The sequence below is a fragment of the Grampus griseus genome, assembly GCF_964374135.1.
Source record: "Grampus griseus genome assembly, chromosome: 13".
Lineage (NCBI taxonomy): Eukaryota > Metazoa > Chordata > Mammalia > Artiodactyla > Delphinidae > Grampus > Grampus griseus.
The window spans coordinates 72360577-72380431 of NC_139007.1; the positions used below are offsets into that span (position 1 = coordinate 72360577).

General features: G+C 41.0%; 1 protein-coding gene across 1 annotated transcript in view; it reads left to right on the top strand.

Annotated features, from left to right (window-relative positions):
* Window positions 1-19855, top strand: part of UST (uronyl 2-sulfotransferase) — a 288827-nt gene that overhangs the window by 251205 nt on the left and 17767 nt on the right. The window lies entirely within an intron of this gene.

Consider the following 19855-nt stretch of genomic DNA (forward strand, 5'->3'; position numbering starts at 1 on the left):
CACGTTATAACATGAGCCTTAATAAGTTCCAGATTGTTCTAAAGAGTTATTTTGTTTAATGGAAAAAGAAATAGAAGAAAAATCGGTGGCTATTTTTGTGGTGGTGGGGTATTGCTAAGGGTTTACTAAGTATAAAAGCAACAAAACACATATATACATACAAAGAGAATAAAGAATATATATGCTTACTTAAAACTTTAAAGTAAGCATGTCTAAAACACTTAGTTGGCAAAAATATTTTTTCCAGCAATGATAAGGTATAGTATGGTTAATATCTTACCATTAATATATAAAGAATTTTTATAAATCCATAAGAAAGACACCAACAGAAAAAAGTGGAGAACAGTACAAGTGGCCAATAAATATATTAAAAATAAGCCCAGCCTCACTAATAATTTAAGAAATGCACATTAAAATGACACCTTATTTTCTATTAATACATCTGTTAATGGACAAACTCTAGCAGAATGAGAGAGTCCCTGATGATGGGGATTTTGTAGAGAAATGGCATTTTAGAAGGACAAATTAGTACAAACGGGGGTAAAAAGTAACTTAATAATAAATATTAAGTGAAATTTAATAATACATATTAAGAACCTTCAGGGTGTCATAGCTGGGAGACTAATAGAAGTATCCTGTGTCTTATTTGTGGCAGTGGCTTCACATGTATATGTAGCTATCAAAACTCATTGAATTGCATACTTTAAACATGCTTTTGAAAACATTTAATGACATAGGTGATTTCTCAAAGTGTGATTGGACATGAAGTGCAAGGGAAAAGGATAGCCAACAGTATTTACAATATGATACCAATGTTATTAGAAAAACTATATAAACACAGGAATACAATTAAATTGGAATAACTCAAAGTGTTCATGGTCATTATTCATATCTCTGGGTGGTGGGATTTCTAGTGACTTTTTTTTCTTTATTTCCCAACTAATATATAATAAGCACATAGAATTTTAAATTTTGGAAAGGGATTATTAATTTTCAGAAAATAATTGAATAGTCACATAAAATTTATATGTGAAAGCAGAAACAGTACCCACTAGATCACTATGGCATTGCTGGGATTGAACAGAACTTTTATCCTTTCTCTCTTCCATGTTCTTTTGTGCACATGAAGCAACATTGACCGGGAAGGGACAAATAAAGAGCATCATAAATAAAGATTCATGGAGATGGAATAAATAAAGATTCATGCAGATGGAATCCAGGGCCCAACTTTTTGTCACTTCATCAGCCTTACTCCCTAAAGATGTTCAGTCTATTATCAGCATCTCTCCTTTGGAGTTCATTAAATTGCCAGCCGCACACACACACATACACACACACACACACACACATACACAACATACATACACACACACACACACATACACAACATACATACACACACATACACACACACACACACACACACACAGCTCTTTCTGCGGATATATTGGAGCTCTGAAATTGTGTAAAGGTTTCTAACTCTGAAATACTAAAATTCTGTAATTCTGTACTTAACTCTTTAATAGTCTTGAAATTTTTATCTTGCTTTAAGAACTATGGTATAAACACCGAAAGGGCAGGAATTGGCTTCCTAGGCTTGAATACTTGACTATTTGGGTCAACCATACAAATTTTAAGATGGTTTAATTACACGAAGTTAGCTCATAGATCTTTTCTATTGCAGTGTGACCATCCTTAGTCTGAAAACAAATTGACTTTATTCTGCAGTAGCTGACTCACCTTCCTCCCCACAAGTCATCGTAGTACGAAGGGTAAATGTCAGTATCATGGTTTAGCCAAACCAGATGTGAACTGTGTCATTATTTTCATGTCAGGGACTGAAGTTTAAATACGCATCCTTTATTTGTTTTTAATTGAGTGATTACAGGTGGCACCTAATAAAGTCTTCATGCTGTGATATCTTGAGGTCATTGATTGATGAAGTTTGGTAGGTGTAGACACTCCAAATTCCAGTCACCCTCCCTGGCGTTCCTTAGCACGATTCTAAAGGAACGTTAAGATGACATGTGCCTGTTTACTTTTCCTCTTGACTGACGGTGATCCTTTCTGAGAGGTAAACACTAGTGTTATTCAAGAGTGAAGTTTAGATTTTGTTGATACTTTTCAAAGTCGATTTTCAAAACTGCTTCAAAATTAAGGGGCAAAAATAAAAGCCATGGACTTTTCTTTGGATATGTATTAGCCATAATCATCACACCTCTGGTTGCTACAAATTGATTCTGAGTTTTTTATAAAAGTAATGATTAATTGTACAAAAATGTTGAGAGTCAGGAACCAGACTGGTCAAGGAACCAGAGTCAGGGCAACACCTGGGCAGGCAGTTCAGCCCAGCTAGGATGGTGGCTGGGACACAAGGCACAAGGAACCCAAGCCCTGGGCATGTCAGGTGGCTGCAGTGTAGAGACAGATCAGGTAGGCAGCGCAGGAAGACAACAGTGTTGTGAGTGGGTAGTAAGGGTGAGGGCCACAGCCCGACAGAGACCAGAAGACTCCGTGGTGGAATATGGATGCCACGAGCTGAGAACTCTCAGTTTCACATTGAGCTATAGGTCTCGCCCAGCCATATTCATTCAGAAACACCTACGTTCAAGAGGAGAGAACTCCAAAACTGCCCTCAGCAACCCTTGGTCAGCCCTGTGGGACGCAGCTGACCAGAAAAGACCTCGAGGGTTAGGCAGCCCATGTGCACCTTTTGGGGTCTTCCACCAAGTAGTGGTTTTTATTCTGGAAAAAAATGGGAAAGTCAACACAGAACAGAAGAAGTCCTGGGACTGGACCTGATTTTCTTAACACCAATTCATGGGTATTGTTGGGTCTTTTGACCCACCAACTCAAATTGATTCTCTTCGTGTTTTATTATTCAGTTAAATAGCATGTCATGCCGAAAGAAAGCAAGTCTGAATTGGTTTTGGCCAAATTACGCAACCCAGGGAATTGGGCAGAGGGTTGAATGGCATAACTCCAGATCTCAACAGGGCCATGTTTTGTCCTTTCTATCTTGAGCATTTTATTGTATTTCCCTAGACTGCCCACTATTATAATGATGGGTTGGGGGTGAGTTTCTAACAAAATATTACTTTTATTCTTCTTTTAAAGCATTTCAGATGCTGCAGTCATGAAATATTTTTTTTAAAGTTTGTTATTTTCCCAGCCCAGGCAAAATGCAACAGAAGAGAAAATGGGGAGAGAAGAGATAGTCCTACCCAAATGGAACTCTGGGGAGAGAAAAAGACATGAAATATCCAAAATAAATTTTTGACATTTACAGCATTATAGAATCAATTCTAGATTGTGTGGCATTAGTAAGCAAAAGGCACACTGAGAAATTTATAAAGCTAGTTAATATGTAGGTGGGGAAAGTCTATCTATAACTGTGCATGAATACTCTATAGGATATGAATCTTTACTTTCATTGACCACCAGGTCTTAAACTTTTGAAGAAGTGCATCTTGAAGTTTTGATGTGTGTAATTGCAGGAAGTATATCTGCTAAGTTTCATTTAAATTTAAACTTAAATTCTTCTGTTTCAACTGGGAAGATTAGCATTTTTCTGTTTTAGTAGCCGAATACTGTTGTTCCGAGAGAACAGATTTTGAGAAAGATGATAATAGTAATCATCATCACCACCATCACCATTGTTCTTGTTACAGTGAACAACTGTTTGGGAATTTATTGTGTCCTAGGAAGCTTTTTTTCGGCTGCGTTGGGTCTTCGTCGCTGTGCAGGGGCTTTCTCTAGTTGCGGCGAGCGTGCGCTACTCTTTGTTGTGGTGCGTGGGCTTCTCAATGCGGTGGCTTCTTTTGTTGCGGAGCACAAGCTCTAGGCGCACAGGCTTCAGTAGTTGTGGCGCGTGGGCTCAGTAGTTGTGGTTTGCAGGCTCTAGAGTACAGGCTCAGTAGTTGTGGCGCATGGGCTTCGTTGCTGTGCGACATGTGGGATCTTCCCGGACCAGGGCTCGAACCCGTGTCCCTTGCATTGACAGGCGGATTCCTTTTTTTTTTTTTTTTTTTGCAGTACGCGGGCCTCTCACTGTTGTGGCCTCTCCCATTGCGGAGCACAGGCTCCAGACACACAGGCTCAGCGGCCATGGCTCATGGGCCTAGCGGCTCCATGGCATGTGGGATCTTCCCGGCCCAGGGCACGAACCCGGAAGGGGCACGAACCTGGCAGGCGGACTCTCAACCACTGCGCCACCACGGAAGCCCAGAACTTTTTTTTTTTTTTTGAAGTATAGTTGATTTACAATGTTGTATCAATCTCTGCTGTACAGCAAAGTGACTCAGTTTAACAGATATATACATTCTTTTTTAATATTCTTTTCCATTATGGTTTATCCCAGGAGACTGGATATAGTGCCCTGTGCTGTACAGTAGGACTTTGTTGTTTATCCATTCTAAATGTAATAGTTTGCATCTACCAACTCCAAATTCCCAGTCCATCCCTCTCTCTCCCCGCCTCCCCGTTGGCAGCCACAAGTCTGATCTCTATGTCTATGAGTCTTGTTTCTGTTTTGTAGATAGGTTCATTTGTGCCATATTTTAGATTCCACGTAAGTGATATCATATGGTATTTGTCTTTTTCTTTCTGACTTACTTCACTTAGTATGATGATCTCTAGTTCTATCACTGTTGCTGCAAATGGCATTATTTTGGGGTTTTTTTATGGCTGAGTAATATTCCATTGTATATATGTACCACATCTTCTTTATCCATTCATCTGTCATTTAGGTTGTTTCCATGTTTTGGCTATTGTGAATAGTGCTGCTATGAACATAGGGGTGCATGTATCTTTTTGGATTAGGGTTTTGTCTGGATATATGCCCAGGGGTGGGATAACTAGATCATATGATAATTCTATTTTTAGTTTTCTGAGGAACCTTCATACTGTTTTCCATAGTGGCTGCACCAACTTACATTCCCACCAACAGTGTAGGAGGGTTCCCTTTTCTTCACACCCTCTTCAGCATTTGTTACTTGTAGACTTTTTAATGATGGCCATTCTGACCAGTGTGAGGTGATACCTCATTGTAGTTTTGATTTGCATTTCTCTAATAATTAGTGATGACGAACATCTTTTCATGTGCCTACTGGCCATCTGTATGTCATCTTTGGAGAAATGTCTCCTAGGCACTTTTTAATCCTTTAGTTATATGATTTCATTTCATCCTAATAACATTCCTATGAGATAGATACTCTTATTATCTCAATTTTACAGATAAGGAAATTGATAAGTTAGAGAGGATTTCCTAGGTCAATGAGCTGGTCATCCACAGAGCCAGCACTCAAACTCTGGCCTGGGTTTTCAATACCCCTTGCTCTTGGCCACTTTACTGCCTCTCCATGTAAAGAGCAAAACCAAAAACATAAAGCTCTGAGGGAGATGGGGTAGTTAATAAAACCTATGATTCTAGGAAATTTTTTTCTGCTAAATTCTTAGAACCCAGTGTTTCTGGAAAGCTTAGAAATTCTGTTGAGATGATGTTCACTGTTCTGTTAGATATGTTACTTTGTTCTGTTTTTTTTCTGGGAGAAATTCTTTATTAGTTGAAATCACCAGAAATGACTGCTTTAATAAAGTGCTCGCAAAGCCTCAATCTGGTGAACAGTGAAGTCGTTTGTTTCAGTCGTGTCAACAACTTTGGCTTTCAGAAGGATTTTAATGAATCGGGGAATGGAATTTAAGAAAGCAAACAATCTAAGGAAAATCACTTATTTTTCTAAAATAGCAAAAGCAAAAATGGGAATCTTTTCCAGTCTAGTTGCTGCAAATGTCTGTTGAAGTCTTAAAAATTCTTAGAGTACATGATTTATCACATATAACAAAAAGGTCATTAATGAGCACTTCTTTTTTTAAGTTTTTTTTTTTTTTTTTGGCCGTGCCATGTGGCACACGGGATCTTAGTTCCCCAATCAGGGATCAAACCCGTGCAGTGGAAGCTGGGAGTCCTAACCACTGGACAGCTAAGGAATTCCCAATGAGCACTTCTTTAAGATCTTTTTTGGATCCTATCATCATTATTCTGGTTGCTTAGATAGGAAAATATTCCATGATGTATTCACTGTTAAAATTATAGTGAGTCAACCTTCAGTAACATTTATTTTTAAATTTATTTATCAAAATATACAATCTATCAGAAATAAATATGGTTACCAAGTAGGGAAATCAATTTAATTTTTTTTAACATTATTATTGGAGTGTAACTGCTTTACAATGGTGTGTTAGTTTCTGCTTTATAACAAAGTGAATCAGCTATACATATACATATATCCCCATATCTCTTCCCTCTTGCGTCTCCCTCCCTCCCACCCTTCCTATCCCACCCTTCTAGCTGGTCACAAAGCACCGAGCTGATCTCCCTGTGCTATGCGACTGCTTCCCACTAGCTATCTATTTTACATTTGGTAGTGTATATATGTCCATATATACACTACCACTCTCTCACTTTGTCCCAGCTTACCCTTCCCCCTCCCCGTGTCCTCAGGTCCATTGTCTAGTAGGTCCGTGTCTTTATTCGCATCTTGCCCCTAGGTTCTTCATGAGCATTTTTTCTTTTTAGATTCCATATATGTGTTAGCATACGGTATTTGTTTTTCTCTTTCTGAGTTATTTCACTCTGTATGACAGACTCTAGATCCATCCATCTCACTACAAATAACTCAATTTTGTTTCTTATTATGGCTGAGTAATATTCCATTATATATATGTGCCACATCTCCTTTATCCATTCATCTGATGATGGGCACTTAGGTTGCTTCCATGTCCTGGCTATTGTAAACAGAGCTGCAGTGAACATAGGGGTACATGACTCCTATTGAATTATGGTTTTCTCAGGGTATATGCCCAGTAGTGGGTTTGCTGGGTCGTATGGTAGTTCTATTTTTATTTTTTTAAGGAACCTCCATACTGTTCTCCACAGTGGCTGCATCAATTTACATTCCCACCAACAGTGCAAGAGGGTTCCCTTTTCTCCACACCCTCTCCAGCATTTATTGTTTGTAGATTTTTTGATGATGGCCATTCTGACTGATGTGAGATGATATCTCATTGTAGTTTTGATTTGCATTTCTCTACTGATTAATGATGTTGAGCATCCTTTCATGTGTTTGTTGGCAATCTGTATATCTTATTTGGAGAAATGTCTATTAAGGTCTTCTGCTCATTTTTGGATTGGGTTGTTTGTTTTTTTGATATTGAGCTGCATGAGCTGCTTGTAAATTTTGGAGATTAATCCTTTGTCAGTTGCTTCATTTGCGAATATTTTCTTGCATTCTGAAGGTTGTCTTTTCGTCTTCTTTATGTTTTCCTTTGCTGTGCAAAAGCTTTTAAGTTTCATTAGGTCCCATTTGTTTATTTTTTTTTTATATTTCCATTTCTCTAGGAGCTGGGTCAAAAAGGATCTTGCTGTGATTTATTTCAGAGTGTTCTGCCTATGTTTTACTGTAAGAATTTGATAGTGTCTGGCCTTACATTTAGGTCTTTAATCCATTTTGAGTTTATTTTTGTGTATGGTGTTAGGGAGTGTTCTAATTTCATTCTTTTACATGTACCTGTCCAGTTTTCCCAGCCTCACTATTGAAAAGGCTGTCTTTTCTCCATTGTATATTCTTGCCTCCTTTATCAAAGATAAGGTGACCTTATGTGGGTGGGTGTATCTCTGGGCTTCCTATCCTGTTCCATTGATCTATATTTCTGCTTTTGTGCCAGTACCATACTGTCTTGATTATTGTAGCTTTGTAGTATAGTCAAGTCTGGGAGCCTGATTCCTCCAGCTCCGTTTTTCTTTCTCAAGATTGCTTTGGCTATTCAGGGTCTTTTGTGCTTCCATACAAATTGTGAAATTTTTTGTTCTAGTTCTGTGAAAAATGTCCATGGTAGATTGATAGGGATTGCATTGAATCTGTAGATTGCTTTGGGTAGTATAGTCATTTTCCCAATGTTGATTCTTCCAATCCAAGAACATGGTATATCTCTCCACCTATTTGTATCATCTTTAATTTCTTTCATTAGTGTCTTATAATTTTCTGCATACAGGTCTTTTGTTTCCTTAGGTAGGTTTATCCCTAGGTATTTTATTCTTTTTGTTGCAGTGGTAAATGGGAGTGTTTTCTTAATTTCACTTTCAGATTTTTCATCATTAGTGTATAGGAATGCAAGAGATTTCTGTGCATTAATTTTGTATCCTGCAACTTTACCAAATTCATTGATTAGCTCTAGTAGTTTTCTGGTAGCGTCTTTAGGATTCTTTATGTATAGTATCATGTCATCTGTAAGCAGTGACAGCTTTACTTCTTCTTTTCCAATTTGGATTCCTTTTATTTCTCTTTCTTCTCTGCTTGCTGTGGCTAAAACTTCCAAAACTATGTTGAATAACAGTGGTGAGAGTGGGCAGCCTTGTCTTGTTCCTGATCTTAATGGAAATGGTTTCAGTTTTTCACCATTGAGGATGATGTTGGCTGTGGGTTTGTCATATATGGCCTTTATTATGTTGAGGTAAGTTCCCTGTATGCCTACTTTCTGGAGGGTTTTTTATCATAAATGGGTGTTGAATTTTGTCGAAAGCTTTCTCTGCATCTATTGAGATGGTCATATGGTTTTTCTCCTTCAATTTGTTAATATGGTGTATCACATTGATTGATTTGCGTATATTGAAGAATCCTTGCATTCCTGGGATAAACCCCACTTGATCATGGTATATGATCCTTTTAATGTGCTGTTGGATTCTGTTTGCTAGTATTTTGTTGAGGATTTTTGCATCTGTGTTCATCAGTGATGTTGGTCTGTAGTTTTCCTTTTTGGTGTTTTGTTTGTAGTTTTCTTTCTTTGTGACATCTTTGTCTGGTTTTGGTATCAGGGTGATGGTGGCCTCGTAGAATGAGTTAATTTAATTTTTTAAATTGCACTATAGTAGATTTACCATGTTGTGTTATTTTTCTGCTGTACAGCAAAGTGATTCGGTTTATGTATATTATTTTTCAGATTCTTTTTCATTGTTGGTTATTACAAGATATTGAATATATTTCCTTGTGCCAAACAGTAGGACCTTGTTGTTTATCTGTTTTATATATAGTAATTCATATCTGCTAATGCCAAACTCCTAATTTATCTCTCCCCCTTTTCCCCTTGGTAACCACATGTTTGTTTTCTGTGTCTGTGATTCTGTTTCTGTTGTATAAAAAAGTCCATTTGTATCATATTTTAGATTCCACATATAAAAGGTGTCATTCGAGGCTTCCCTGGTGGTGCAGTGGTTGAGAGTCCACCTGCCGATGCAGGGGACACGAGTTTGTGCCCTGGTCCGGGAGTATCCCATATGCCGTGGCGGAGCGGCTGAGCCCGTGAGCCATGGCCGCTGAGCCTGCGCGTCCAGAGCCTGTGCTCTGCAACGGGAGAGGCCACAACAGTGAGAGGCCCACGTACCGGAAAAAAAAAAAAAAAAAAGGTATCATTCGTCTTTTTCTGTCTGACATCACTTAGTATGATAATCTCTAGGTCCATTCATGTTGCTACAAATGGTATTATTTCATTCTCTTTTATGGCTGAGTTTTTATTCCATTGTATATATATACCACATCTTCTTTATCCATTCATCTGTCATCTGTTGATGAACATTTAGGTTGTTTTCATTTCTTGGCTATTGTAAATAGTGCTGCTGTGAACATTGGGGTATATGTATCTTTCCAAATTATAGTTTTCTCCAAATATATGCCCAGGAGTCGGATTGCTGGATCATGTGGTAATTCTATTTTTAGTTTTCTGAGGAACGTGTTTTCCATAGTGTCTGCACCAGTTTACATTCTCACCAACAGTGTAGGAGGGTTCCCTTTTTCCGCAACCTCTTAAGCATTTATCATTTGTGGACTGTTTCCCCACCCCCCCACCCCCTGCCCCGGTGCGGGAGGATCCCACATGCCGCGGAGCGGCTGGGCCCGTGGGCCATGGCCGCTGGGCCTGCGCTCCGCGGCGGGAGGGGCCACAGCAGTGAGAGGCCTGCGTACCGCAAAAAAAAAAAAAAAAAAAAAGGAAGGCGAGAAAGAGAAGTTCTTATGCTCCAGAGTGTTTTGCAACATTCAGAAAAAGAGCGTGAGATTAAATCTACCCAAAGAAAAGCCAAAGAGCTTTCCCTCACTTTCACTTCCTGCAAGTCAGGCCTTCATTTTCTTGTCTCAAGTAAAACCCAAGAACTGATGATTAAGTTGAGTAGCATTGAATTAGAATCTTTTTTGGTAGAAATTGTGTAAAGTTGTTAAGGAGTACATGCTAATTCCTGTTAGCCTGTTCTACAATCATTGATCTTCAACCCCATCGCCACCTTGAGCTCATAGCTAAAGAAGGTCATAGACATACTAGCACTGTCTTTACAACCTCTTGCAATTCTAGATACTGCTGGGGCCAGAGGCGACGCCAATACCTAATGGGAAAGCTAATGAATCCATACAGGGCTTACTTTAAAATCCTGATATTTTAGGTGACTTTTAGTAGATTCATCTTGTAATCTAAGAGGAAGTAAGGCAGTAAAGACAAGAGAAAAGTGAATCAGAACCGCGGAGCCAGCAAAGATTTGAAATACTCAGCCTTTTGCAAAGGTATGGAAACTTTGCCACTTTACAATATTCAGTGGGTCAAAAGTGTCCGCGATTTTCTCTTTTCTCCAAAGAGAAATGACAGTGAAAGTGGGACATTTTACAAATGAACCCGGGACTCCTAGTTTGTCTGCATGAGAACTCTCAACCCTCACAGAAACTCACTAGACACATTAGTGAAGAGACTCAGGCCCTTAGAGTCTGAGCTGTGAGAACTGCAAACAGTGCGGCCAGGAGGTTACCTCAACACAGACTGAGTGAATGAATCATTTGGTAAAAGCCATTAGAGGGAAATGTTACTGGAAAGTCATAAATGAACCAGCCTGTCTATGCCTGGTTTTGCTAGAATGTAGGAACCATTTGAAATTTTTTAAATGTTTCTCTGTGTACGGTTTAAGAAGAGGACTGTGACATAACTCACCAGTTTCTATTATTATATCAAAATGAGGTAAAAATATGGTACGGATTTAATGCTAATTCATTTATTCATTTTTTTGCATTTAAGTTGTTTTTAGAATATCATGAAGCTTCATTTCATGCCTCAATAAAACTAAAATGTAATGGGTTACAGCTTTTCTGTTTGTTGATTTTTCTCCTTCAAACATCTTTGATTTTTTTTTTTTTGCGGTACGCGGGCCTCTCAGTGTTGTGGCCTCTCCCATTGCGGAGCACAGGCTCCGGACACGGAGGCTCAGCAGCCATGGCTCACGGGCCCAGCCGCTCCGCGGCACGTGGGATCTTCCCAGACAGGGGCACGAACCTGTGTCCCCTGCATCGGCAGGCGGACTCTCAACCACTGCGCCACCAGGGAAGCCCCTTTATTTTTTTATTGTTATTTTTTTGATTTTCCATTCTTTGAACAGATTTTTTTTTCAATGTCTTGCATGTCATTCAAATTATTCTTTTCTCCTGTCACCTCCTCCACCTGTCTCTAAAGCAGTTTCTAAAGTGAACCAATCCTGATAGAACCTAATGATACCTATGCACAATTTTTGGAAACATTAGCACCTCCTTCTTGGCTGCTTCTACTGCACCAGTATGGTCTTTCCAGCATTGGTGGATTCTTTTTAGTTTTCCCCTCAGCCCCAATCATGCCGAAGAGGAAATCTGGTGCACAACTACACAATTTCAAGCTCGTGCCACATCCAAACCCTACCCTGGCAATCTGTCCTCTGTCTCCCTTCGACCAAACCTCACAGGTTTCTGCAGCTTCTCACAGCCATTAGCCAGGAAAGTTCAGCTCAAGACATCACCCCTGACGCCTTCATTTATAGCCACTAACTACCTAACACAGGTCAGTGTTCCTCCCTTTTTCTCTTTCAGTTGTCAGAATGAAAGAACTTAATCTTTCTCATCAGAAGAAGTTTACATTTCTATTCTACCTCAATAAAAATACTTCTCCCCCACCATCTCTTTCTAATGGTAACTTCTGCCCAAAGGCAATTAATCATTTAAATATCTTCTCTTGGAAACCTGTAACTTCTGTTGCCGACCATCTTTCATAGGCAAGTTCTAGTTACAAAGACAAGTTATATCACAACCAAACCTTTCAAAAATATATTGTGAAAAAATTTTATCTTTTTCTTCTCCAATTAATGTAAATTTTACTGTCTAACATTTTTACCGTATTTAAATATTCATAGCAAACATCTATTACTGTTCTTCAAAGTAGTAGCCATGGCACCCAGGCATTTTCCCTTCAGATGGTCTTGGTACCCACTGGTATTAGCCTGTCAATATCAGGCCTTCCTTAAGTAAACAAATGGATCTCCTCCATACAAATGGACAGGAGGCAATTTCATCTCACTGTTCTTAGGATTTTGCTTAAAGCAAAAGCAAAGTGGACGTTTTAGACGTACACACTGTCTTATAGAGCATGCAGTTAAAAATCTGATATCTAGGGCTTCCCTGGTGGCGCAGTGGTTGAGAGTCTGCCTGCCAATGCAGGGGACACGGGTTCGTGCCCCGGTCCGGGAAGATCCCACGTGCCGCGGAGCGGCTGGGCCCGTGAGCCATGGCCGCTGAGCCTGCGCGTCCAGAGCCTGTGCTCTGCAACGGGAGAGGCCACAACAGTGAGAGGCCCGCGTACCGCAAAAAAAAAAAAAAAAAATCTGATGTCTAACAGGGGGAGAAGGAGAAGGAGATAAAGCTGTTAATTTACATCCTCCTAAGACCTGGTACTACCAGCGTGCTATAAGTTACCCAGATAAAGTAAATTTAATTTTAACTTAACATTGGAAACTCTCTCGGTGGAATTGACAGCATCCTTGGAACTACATTTCACACTTTCCTGACTTGGGAATGGTTATTTTGAGTAGCATCTCTTATTAACCTAACTTCTTAATGCCTGGGCAAGAGGTTAAATAGCTCACTTATCTACACATTGGGCTTCCATGAACAGCTACTTCATTCAAAGACTTTCAAGGGTTTATCAAAATCTCACCATGTTTAACATTCCAGAGAGAACATCCAGGCTGCTGGTTCTTGGGATTTACCTTTAGTCTACTCGTGGATACTGATCGCTGTGATAAATATAATACTAAAACAACAACGATGAAAATGAAGTAGGCTATGTTCTGCTGAAGAAAATTTATCTAGAACGAATGATAAAAAAGATCAAACTAGATTCTGAGTACCCAGTTTATAGAATCCAAGAATGAGGAACTATTTACTCATCATATGGTGAAATTTACTAAGAATTTCTTGTGCACTAAATGTTTTCAAGCAACCGTACTCCCATATTAAGTGCTATGCTTAAGTACTTCCTATTCTCACAGACAGTACATACAAGATCTTCAAAAAGCCCTGTGCATTTTACAGTTAGTAAGTTAGGTTATAGTTAGACGGACGTTGTGTAAATTTAACGTCTTAAAATTTAGGAAAATTGCATTACACAAATTTCAGGATCTCTGACAAAAGAAGTAAATGGTGTCCTAGAACTGTCAGAATTTAAGACCTTATCAGCTATCAGAGGAAGAGCACCACTCAATACCTGAAGTTACCAGTTATTTTAGGGAGACAAGCAAAGAGGCACATGATCCCTTACGAACATGGATGTTCATCGCATATTATTTAGTCACAGAAACTGAAAAACAGCTCAGTTATCCCACAATCGCAAACTCGCTTATGACCTATAAGGCATCCATAAAATGAAGCACATAAAAATACACTGCAAAATAGGACTTGAAATAATTAATGCTATAGGCGAATGCTTGTCATCAGTTAAGTTTTAAAAGATTATAAAACTAAATAAACAGTATAGCAGAGGTCTATTTTACAACTCATATACATAAGCAAGAAAAAGACTAGGATATATATTACTACAATAAATGTGGCTTGATTTAAAGTCATTTTATCACTTAGTTTTTTTCCACATCTATACATTTGCATGTGTAAGTATGTATACGTGAGTGTGTATGTGTATGTTATGTATATATTATGTACATCATAACCAGAAAAAATGATTTTTTTTTTTTTTTTTTTTTTGCGGTACGCGGGCCTCTCACTGTTGTGGCCTCTCCCGTTGCGGAGCACAGGCTCCGGATGCGCAGGCTCAGCGGCCATGGCCCACGGGCCCAGCCGCTCCGCGGCATGCGGGATCTTCCCGGACCGGGGCACGAACCCGTGTCCCCTGCATTGGCAGGCGGACTCTCAACCACTGCACCACCAGGGAAGCCCGAAAAAATGAATTTTTAAGTTGTAAAAGACCTTCCCAAAAATTAAAATTCAAAGCTAAAACTTAAACTACCCAAGGACTTTATTTTGACCCTATACATAAGTAGATACGTAGCTTGATGTATATGAAACCCTGGAGAAAAAAATAACAGAGCAACATAAAAACTGAGACAAAGATGTGACTATATGTAGTGTGCCCAGAATGACTGTGGGTGTCAGCAGTTGTCTTTAACACCATCAGGGCTAGACTCAGACAATGCAGTGTGATTCCAGGAGAGGGCCTCTTCCCTGCCAAAGAAGGGATGTGTGCGTGCATGCATGCGTGTGTTGTCAAAGAAGGGATATGTGCGTGCGTGTGTGTGTGTGTGTGTGTGTGTGTGTATGAGACAAATAGCCTAGGCCTGCTAACAATATACAGACTGTGAGAAAGAGGGAAAAAAGGAATCTTGCAGAGAAAGTAAAAGCAGAATTTATGAGATTGTCAGATGCCAAAAAAATTTGGATGGAACTACCAGGTCAGTGTTTCTCTCGATCTTTTTTGTTCAGATAAATCCATTTGATCTGGATACCCTCATCAGTCATTGATAAGGGCCACCATAATATGATTCCAAATAAAGTAGAAAAAGTAACAAAGTGCATTTCTCAATAAAGATTTCAAATAAAAAGTGTATTTCCAACAAATACATTTTATTAATATTGCCATAGTAAGTCTTCCAGTAAGTTTTTTTTTTTTTCAGAAATAGATATTTTCAAACAGAAATGTTTGGTTCAGTTGTTGCTGTGAAAATAAATCCTTCTGTTATTGCCATTCTCACGATCAAGCCAGTATTTTGATGGCAAAATGCTGTGTTGGGGAAAGCACGCATGTATAATTGGGTGGGCTATACTTTCAAAGAAATATAGTAGCAGCTTTTTTATGATCTGGGTCATGAGGCCAAAGTTGGGGAGAAAGAAAGAGGAGCAAATGGCCCTCCACGCAGTGAACCAGGGCAGCAGGGAAAGCGGGGGAGCTGGGCCAGTTGACCCTGTGGGCACTGGAGTGCCCCTCGCCCCGATTACTCAGAGCACATGAGTATCTGGACAGATGAGCTGGGACATCTTTCCAGCCCTGACATGTTTCATCCTAAGCTTTAGGATCTGAGTGGGGTTGAACAGATCCCACATCACAGTCACCTGGGGTGCTAATCGGAAATGCAAGTTCAGGGGCCTGGCCACAGACCCTTGTAGGGCAGTCACTGCGGGGGTCATCCATCTCACCAGGTGAATTGTTGCATATTAAATTCGTCTAGCCAGGTGTTCGTTGGTCCTACAGAAGGACACCAGAGGTAGCCCTCAACGCCCACCCCTTGGTGGTGGCCCCCCTTCTCATCCGTCCTCTGATGCTCCCCTCTGAGGGAGCCCTTCCTGGCCCGCAGTGAAGCAGGGATTTTCAGATCTCCTGGGAAGTTGTCGGGTGGATTGTACATTTGTTTCTCTCTTTACTGTTTACTTTTTCTCCTCCAGCAGGGAGCCTGTGTTTTCAGCTTTAGCGGTTCCTTTATTTCCTGAAGTCAGTCTGCTTAGTAGTTGCTCAATGCAGAGGTAATGAATGAGCAAACAGAGGCCACAGCAAGATGGTAACTAATTACCACCACTCCCCACCCCCAGCAATCAGGGCAGATTCTGAGGATAAGTGCTGTGGAGTTGGCTCACCCAGGAAAGAACCCAGAAGCTCCTCCACTGGGCCGCCCTCACCTCAAGATTCCACGGGGTTAGGACGTTGCCTGAGCAACGTCTCTGGAAATGCATGCCTCCTTGCAGGGCTGGGTGCCTGCTGCCTTCCCAAACGAGGCCAGTGCCCTGGGCTTCATGCGCCCTCGTGACCCACCCCACACAGGCCAATGACTTTTTCTTTCTGGTTCCTTCTGTTTTGCTCCAGCTTCCAAAATTCAAAGCAGAGTAGAAGCGTTATAAAAAGTCTTTATTCTCTTCCATCAAAGGAGCCTAGCAGTTTCAGGCGTTAAAAAAAAAAGTAAATCATGTTACTTTCACTTGGCCACAGAGAGTAAAGGTTCTCTTGAAATTCAAAGTGAACTCGATTTATTTTTTAATTATTGATATTTCCAGATCTGAGGATTGCAAAAAAAAAGAAAAAAACCCTCTGTGTACTTTACCAACCCCAAGCTCCGAGTCAGCCATGAAGTGCTTTTTGTTCTTTTCTCCCCTAATTGCCTTACCTCCAAGAAGCTGGTCTTAACATACCATCCATCATCCCAGTGACAAATCAAATGTGGCCCGTTCAGCCCAGCGCGTTGCTGCGAGCCACAGTGACACACATTCGTTTCTGGTTCAGGCAGCTGCAGGGGAGCCGCATGTGTTTGAACTGTGTGGCCTCCCTATATAATTCAGGAAATGAGTTTACTGTATCTGTGACAAGCATCGTGTTCACACGGTTTGGGGAGCAGCCGGCAGGGTGTGGGGCTCTGCAGCAGCAGCCCAGGGATGTGTACCCACCGTGCTTCCCTCGCGCTTGCCAAAGCCCCAGCCCCTCTCCACCTGACCGTGACTTTCATCACACCTGCCACCTGAGAAAGTATGCCTCATCCCTTGGGTGCTGGAAATGTCTGGATGTAATCTAACCTGAGATTCGTAAACCCCAGTTTTTAACACAGACCACTTCTTCCAACAGCAGGGCCTGACTCCCCTGAAGCTGAAGAATTGGTGCCTGTCTTTTGATGATGCTTTTTTTTTTTTCCAGCGGTAAAATTTGGCCCAACTTCTGGTTGTTATTCAATTTGTATTCATCGCTTGCACATAATCTCTGCTGGACCAGGTTCAAGCAAGCTCGGGTTGTTGGGGAAAGGGGGCTTTGGTAGGTGTGGAGTGTGCATTTACTTAGATCAAGGGAAGGAATGCCAAAACCAGCCCAGCAGCAGAATAGATGGCAAGCCTGTGGTGAGGTTTTGTTATTTTGCATATGGTTAACCATCTCGGAGGTCATAAAGCGAGGACTCTGTCCTCCGGTGCAGCAGCTGGGTTTACACAGTATTTCCAGATTGTTTATTTTGGCCCAGAGCCAGGGCTACATCATTTTTCCATTATGCACATTTGACAGATGAAGAGGGGTGGGAAGGGGGATTTCACGGGGCAGGTCTGTGATTTCCTTTTTATTTACGTTAGAGGGACTTTTAAGAGTTCTGAAGGTTATGAACCAGTCCAAATATAATGTCAGTGAGGCAGAGGTAGACGGAGCCACTGCTTTTGCAAAAATGCCCAGATCTTGGGCAGTAAAGCAAAATCCGTGTATGACCTCAGCCTGAGGCTGTGTTGGGAGCACAGTTTGTCACTGCTCAGTCTTGCATACAGACAGGTTACTGGTAAATGACATTTAGCATCACGTTCAAAAGTCAAGCTCTTGGTGTTTGCTTGGCAGTGCCTTGGGAGCAGCAATGAGTTGGGGAACCCAGCCTGCTTGCCTTCCACTGGCCGGCGTTCTGTGCAGACAGGCGGAGGCTTTTCCAAGGTCACTGTAGAACTTCTCCCTTGCGGTCCTTTCCCAGAGACACCAGCCTTCTGAAGATACTCCCAATGGCCTGGCCTGAAGTTCTTTCTGCAGGGAGCATACAAGACTGGCCAAAGAGCCACAGTTTAAATGACACCCACAGCAAAGCTCTTTGCACTTGGGTCAAGCTCATGTGATCTGAATGAATGTTTTCCTTCCAAATGAAACATTTTCTTTTGCTGATGGAGAAATCGCAATTAAAAAGCACCCCAAATGATGACAAATTAAGTAATTGAACAACTTAATTACTTAACTACAATTAAGTAATATAGCAAAATTAGGTCACACAGATGCCTTATTGTCCTAACAGTGTTTGGATTTCTTTAGTGAATGGCTGTAAATAATATATGTGGCATAAATTCATTAGCTGCATGGTCATGGTGTATATTATGTTTCTACAAAGGTATTTATGTTTGTAGCAAATGTCCCTTATCGAGGTATTTCTTAAGCTTCGCTAAGTCTTTGTAAGTGATCTGTCACCATAACACGGTGCTCTCCAGTGGAGGGGCCCAGAAAGGCAAATACCGCCCCCTCTCCAGAGCAAGCCTAACCTTCTCTATCAGCCTACCCTAAAGAAATTTCTAGAAACGGAAAGTTTGCTCAGGCAGGACCTTCTGCTAAGGAAAGAATTTTGCAAAAACAACATATGTACAGTCGACACCAAAAGTTGCCCTCTGGGTTAATCCAGTCTTACAGATGGATTCAACATACAGGTTTCAAATCAACAAACCTTTATTGAGGGTCGTTATGTGCCAGGCATGGAGCTGGGCACTTGGGAGCCAGAAATGAAAAAGACAGTCCCTTTCAGTCTGAAAACGTTTTTGCTGGCTTGCAGGTTTTTCACCAGACTCTCCCGGACTTACCAAAGCATTCCCCTTGACTTGGAACACTCAAGCCCTTATTTTCAACCAATCTCCTTAATGCCAGAGTACACACGGGGCGAGGGGAAGTGGGTGGTAATAGATCTCCACTCAATTTGGAAATTAACAGCCAGTGATGAAGCAAAAGGTGCTAGACTGGGAGTCAGAAAGCTCGATTTCTAGTCTCAGGACAGTCACTTGTACAACCTCGAGCCAGTCCTGTGACTTCTCAGGCCACCGTGTCTGTGGAACAGGTTGTGAGGATTGCATGAAGTAAGGAGGGGATATTTGAAAACATGTTAATCCGCGGAGCTCTGTGCAGGCGAAGGGGATGCTATTCTGATGGGCTGTGGGAGGAATATGTGTGTGTGGGGGGGTGGGTTGCTAATTGAGCTGTTTATACCACTATCTATAAGGCTTTAATAATGCAGAAAGCTGACCCAACTCAGCAGTCTCCCAACTGACCTTATTATATAGTCTTGGGTTTTTTTCTCTCCCCGCATTGGATGACCAACTGCAAATTTTTCTGTTGTTGAGGATCAACAGTATAAAAAGGGTCCCCATTCAGGGCCACTTCTCAGGAAGAGGCCAGAGTCTGGGAGCCCAGAAGAGTCTGTCCCCACACAGTCCTGATCCTGTGGCTGACTCTGGACATGTCTATAAGGAAAAATCATCCTTCTTTTGCTATTCAAGTCGGAAGATCAGAAGTTGTTTTTTGTTTGCTTGTTTGTTTGCCCTTCTGATCATTTCACAGCTCAAAACCAGTGCTTACTTTGAGGAAATTTTCAGCAATTATTGTGATTTAATGGGCTTCTTTGACCAATCCCTCAACGTAAATAAGAGAAAGGAAAAAAAAAATTAAAAGCCACCTGAAACCACAGCTTCCCTTTGCCAAAATGTATTTATTAATTAAAGGACAGCGGCAGGAAAACATGACATGGCCAGCACTATGGTTCCAAAGAGGCAACTGAACCACAAAGCTAAACACTGGAATTTATAGACTCCAGTGGGAGCTAAAAAATCCCAGATGTGAGGGTACACCCAGCATTCATGGGTCTCTTGAGAATCTTCTCTTAAGCACACTCAGATAACTGCCTTTGTCTCCACTTGGCCCTGTCTGCACCTCACAGAGACAGCCAAGCCTTCTTCGGGTCTGACTACACCCTCTTCCGTCTGTT